A 6,091-nucleotide genomic window follows, 5' to 3' on the forward strand; every position below is an offset into this window, starting at 1 on the left:
CCATTAAGCTAATGGGAAGTGAAAAGAACTCTTTTTCTCGGTGCACTGAGCTATCTGCAGTTTGCTTTAAATGGTCTTCAACCAGTCATCAGCCTCCATATGCTCAACTGCCTATGAGAAGGTGGATGGCTGAGTACTCAAGAAAGTCATGAGCCTGAACTACAGCGGTACTTGCTGGCCTTGAGGTTGCTGGTTGATAGCCTGCACCAGGCCTTAGAGAATAGTCATCACTTGATTAGCATACATTAGAGGGGGTGGGGTGGAAGATTGCACTAGTTGGCATTGTTGTCGTTGACATTGTCGATGTTGTTGTTCCCACGCCTGATGTTCACTATCTGTTGGTAGCCAAGGGACGAGCGGGGAACAAAAGAGAAAAGCAAGGGCGAATAAACAAGACAAGAACAGAAAATAACAAATATAGCACGAAAGAAAGAAATGGACTCCTAACTATTATTATATTATTAACTGATGTAACGTAGAGGGGAAACCCCACATCACACCAATACTTATGCAAAGGTCCAACTCATAACAAGGCTCACACTACAAACACAAGCATCAACCACAGATTGGAACAAACGACACATGTGACTAAACGATTTATTTAGCTAAGAACATCCTCGTAGCTCAAATCTACTCCTCGCCTAGTGTGCCTGAAGGACATGCTGCATCTGCCAGATGAAGCTTCTTGCGTGGCGGGGAACGGGGTGGTGCAGCCACGGGTGTATCGGGAGCCTCCTCGGGAAATTGGTCAAGGTCCTCCAGCAGTATCTGCAGCTCGCGAATGCTCCACTCCTGCTTTGCGTGAAACTGATGCAAATCCTCCAACTCGTCGAGGGCTTTGTCGAACTCAGCATATAGGACAACAGTGAGGCGGACCTGCTCTCTCAGACGAAGATCTGGCTTGTTGTTAACGAGCGCGAAGTTGACTTCCAGACTGTTGAACAAGCATTGTGGGAACTTGCCGAACTGAGTGAGGCAGAGGGCCTGTCTATTCTCTCTGTAGAGAACAGCCAGAGCCTGGCGGGCGGTGTCCTCAATCCCAGCCTCGAAGGTAGCTCTGAGGGTGATGGCGGTGTCAACTCGGCGAACTCAGCGAAGACCATCATCGGTGGGCTTCTCAAACATGGCCACCTCCACTAACCAGGAGTAACCACAACCTCCAAGCGGAACTCTGACTCCCTTGTAGAGTGGAGCGTCATGGTAGCCCAGACCTTAAAGCAGGTACCACAACGTACCGGTGAAGTAGCCGGTGAGCTGTCTGTCGGAGTAGAACTCGACAAGGAGTTGGTGCTCCTAGACAACACCAACAGGGATCTCCTGATCATGAACTAGTACACGCTTGCGCGGGCGATCTTCGTACGGGCCATCTAAAATTTTGAAGAAGATAGAAAATTAGTAACAGTTTTATAAAGAGCATTAGACAGAGAGAGAGAGAAAAAACTGACGGGAAAACAATTTTACAAAAGTAGTTTGTACAAACATAAGTCCTTAACTCGTCCTTTTTATCTAGGCTACGTTCTACGGTCAACACAGCTCTGATACCACTTCTGTAACACCCAGTTTTAATGAAACAAAATTGGACACAACACATGTATGCTAGGATCAAGTTTTCATATATGCGTTACACCATCAGCGTATCATTATAGTGTCGCAAATACAATAACGATATTAACTTATTATAAGAGGACTAAATGATCTAAAAGAAAACACAGCGGAACAAGAGAGCTTCAATGCCAGCGGGTCTTCCATCTTCCACTGGCATCAACCAGAGGCACACTAGCTTAGAACAGGAGCTCCGGGTCGAAGTCATCTTCATCGAAGGAACCAGCTTCATTGACGGCTTCTGAACAGCAGAGGGATTCAAGAAAGGGGACAACAGGTGTGAGTACAAAATGTAATCTGCAAGTTTAGAAGAGCATGATATGGGGATTTAGTCAAAAAATAGTTAGACACTAGTTTACTGCACTAAGCAACTATGACCTATGACTTCAACAACAATCATCATATTTACTAAGTGTGAAGACACATCCATAACAAAAGGGATAACTCATCAGATTCCATCAGACTACCAAGACTCACTAGGTAATTCCGTTACTCGGCTACCCGACTATCCATACCAAAATCCTGATCCCAGCTAATCAAGAAGAAGTCTAAGCCCGCTCTTGACCGTGAGCACGACTGATTGATCAGATTGAAACTCTGCAGAGTTTGTACAACTTTCCCTATGAGTCGTGATTCCCGTGTTGCTTCACACATTCGAGGTGATTCGTAGGCACCCAGTGAGGTTTCATCGCTGCAGAAGCCCCCTCTTGTGCCACTCAACCGTCCATTGGTGCCCACAGAACCAGAGAGGTGGCTAATTAGTTGGCTAGGTCATACCTATATAAGCCTTATGGTTGTGCAATTAAACTTGGTTACATGTTCAAAAACCAGTCTTTAGGATCCTACACAGGAACAACCACAAACCTGATGTGCAGCACCACCTCAAACCAACCATCCAGTTAGGATCCCTATACCATATTGCTACAAGATTACCATACCCGATTCTTGTTGCATAAACATTAGTCAAGATTAACATTTACACTACTATGACAGAACTAGCATATCTACCCTTCATTAGCCATGACTCATCAAGGAATAATCATACAAAACCTAATAAATCCTAACATGAGACTCCAATTTTGACAAGCATGCAATAAAGGATAAATAACTATATAAATATACTAGAATAGGAGCAAGATGTTCAAGTACACTTGCCTTCAGCTGAGAGTTGCTCGACGTCTTCGAAAGCTTGATCTTGCAGACTCACAAACTGCTCACCTCCTAATTGACACACCAGAAAAGCATATAGGGAAACTACTAAGAATAGTACACCAAATAGTACTAAAATTTGGTAGAAACCCTATAAAAAAATATTCTACACATCGCTACGAACATTTGAGTGTGAAAATCGTCCTAATCGGAGCTACGAACAAAAAGTTATGAGCTTTTGAACTTCTAGGGGCTTTTCAGTAAATTTTACTTGTTTTCGGGAATAAACTGATTTGTTTTTATACTGAAAATATTATTTATGACACCATAAATCAAAACAGGATAATTTTCCAATTGAAAAATGCGTGGAAAAGGTTCATGGGCTCATGGACCACGGCCTCGAGATCGGTCCATGGGTCTACGATGGACCGATTATGAGACGGTGAAGGGGTACGCGATCTCAGCCATTGGATCTCGATCAGACTGCCGGCGGTGGAGGGAGCTTGGACCAGCGGTGCGGACACGGGCAACACCCAGCCGACGGCGGCGGATTGCTGGTGCATCGCCGAAGTGCACAAAATTGCGCATTTGGCCGCAGATCGCGAGGAGACAAGGCGCAAAATGAAGATGAGGGTAAATGGATCATCACCGTGGGCTTCTCATCAGCGGAGAAGGGTAGAGGGAGGTCAGCAACGGAGAGAGGTAGACGGTGGGGCTCGGTCGTGGCATGGGCGGCGCTCCGTGGGTTGGGCGACGCCGAGGTGCGGGAGGGAGCTTCTCCGGTGACCCTGCGAAACCGTAGAGGGGAGGAAAGGGTTAGAGACGGCTCGACAACGGAGAATTGTGGTGGCGGTGGAGCTTTCACTGACCACGAAGAAGACGATGACTTTAAGGGAAAGGAGGGGAAACATGTTGAATTGGTGCGGAAGTTCGCCACAGAGACAAAGGCTGGATTATAAGTGCGAGAGGGGAAGTGCATCGGCCGAGATTCGAAGAGATTGGCCGATAGCCTGAAAGAAGTTGAATGCGGCGGTTTCCGCATTTGAGAGGGGTAATGGCGGGGGAAACGGCCGAGGCAAAGTGATTAAGGGACGGGGATCGCAGCCACGACCTTTAATTGACGTGGAACGATGCGAGGAGGCTCGGATTTGAATGAGTGGTGTGAGATTTGGGGGCGGAGTGAGCTCAGGTGGGAGGAGGAAGAAGAGGAGCTAGCGGGCGGGCGCACAGCTCGACGGCTCGGCTCCAGCTGAGCCCACATGGCAGCGAGAGAGGGCGGGGAAGGGGCGGCTCGGGTGCTACGGGCAGGCTGGCTCGGGCGGTCCAACGCGGGAGGAGGGGAGGCGGCCCACACGGCAAGGCAAGGGAGGGAAGAGGTTGGGCGGGGGGGGGGGATCGGCCCGAGGAGCTTTTAACAATTTTGAAATCCCTTTTCTTTTTATGATTATTAACCAAATTCAAAAGAGGTTTTAAACGAGCGCCTTCTAGCGAATTTTTGCAAATATTTTTCACGCATAAAAACCTATTGCAACTACGATGACATGAATGCATCAAACAAAAATATATCCTATGGTAGATTTAAATTTAAAAATTAATTTCTTCTATTCAAACAAAATTTGAAACCCCTATTTAAATTTTAGCAAAATTTTAAACTATTGCAAAAATTAAAAATTTATGGTGTTACACACCACACCAAATAACCAAATATAAACTGATTGAGAAAACTAAAAGGTAGCAAAGAAGCTACGCAACTCACACTTGTCAAATACACAAATATACAATATAAGAGGTATATATGATTTTTTTGTTTCCAAATAAGATTTTCGTGAAAAAATATTTATTGATCTGGGCCACGCAAAAAAGAAGGTGAACTGAAGAATAAAATATTTTTGCTGCAAGATCATCAAATGGAATTGTATTCCTATAACTTTCAGTGAAACAATCCAGAAGAAAAAAGAGAGAATTCGGGTTAAAAATAAAAAAGGGAGAAGAATTCAAAAAGAGATTTTTCAACAAAGATGTAACTTTTCCCCCAAATTTGAAACATGAGAGCTGCTCAGAGAGACATGATCTGAATTTTTTTTTAAAAAAAAAAACTGATACAACAATAGGTGTGCATCTCAATTTTCAAGCAAATAGTAGCAGGATGAATTATAAATAAGATTTAAGCTATGCATTGACAGATCGTAAACTAAATTCACCATACCAAAAACTACTACAGTTTGTCGGCTTCAGATGCGCCTACATTGCTTAGTTGATCCTTGGGCTTCTCTAATGTGTTATACTCACCATCTGCTAGTGTAGTATCTATAGCACTCTACAACAATCAAATAGCCCAAACAATAACCATGTCACTCTTCCACTACAAGATTAACCGATTAACTAAACTGTTCAATAGCAAATAGCTCCTTAGTCCTCACCTTGAACTTGGTATTTGGCAGCCCAGCTATCCCAAGCAGCAGCGACGAGCTCACTGTGGCCGCTGTCGGTGCGAACCTGCAATTGCTCACAACAACACAATGTATCAACCTCAGTAGAAAAATTTAACGAGACAAGAACAACCAACCAAGCAACGATTACTTCTCAAAATCATCGAACACGACGGTGTTCAGCACGATCTCGCTGAAGCTGGTCACTGCGTCAAGCTCGGTGACAACCTCTGCACCTAGACAAAGCGAATCAAGAATCAAGGACACATATCACAAGAAGCCTAGAAGGAAGAGGAAACCAAGACGACTAGTACCGCCAACTGGGGAAGTGGGGACATTGCCTGCGACGGCCCGTGCCGCCAGACCCAACCTCCGGAGGCTAAAAGTCGCAGTCTTAGCCTACCTCGGCGATGAAATCCACCTGCCTACTTGAGCCCGAGTGAGCGCGCATGCGTGCATTGGCGGTGGTCGGTGAGGCAAGCAGATTGGGGGCAAGGTGGCGCACGTGCAAAGGAGAGAAGGTGATAGCTTGTTGTGCCAGAACCGAGGAAGAGGGAGGCATGGATGCGTGTTCCGATGACGTTGACGACGGGAGGCGGCGGGGATCCGGTGCGACCGAGTCATGCGCGATGCGGGGAGGGAGCGGATCTGGCAGGATCCGCTTGGATCGAGGCTCGTTGCAATGCACGAGCACGCATGATCACGAGCACGAGCGACGACAACCTTTTCGTTGTCCTCTACATTTGCTCACCAAACATCTCGCCCTCGCCTTTCCGTTGTCCTATTTTGGCTCTGGCTTAGGTGATCTTCTCCCGTTTGGCCGTCTCATCTGCCCAAACCCAAATCAAGAATCGATTGGGAATCGCAAAGAAAAATAGGACAACAGAAAGGTGAGGGTGAGATGTATGCAT

This window comes from Phragmites australis, chromosome 23 (genome assembly GCF_958298935.1).
Source record: "Phragmites australis chromosome 23, lpPhrAust1.1, whole genome shotgun sequence".
NCBI classification, from domain to species: Eukaryota; Viridiplantae; Streptophyta; class Magnoliopsida; order Poales; family Poaceae; genus Phragmites; species Phragmites australis.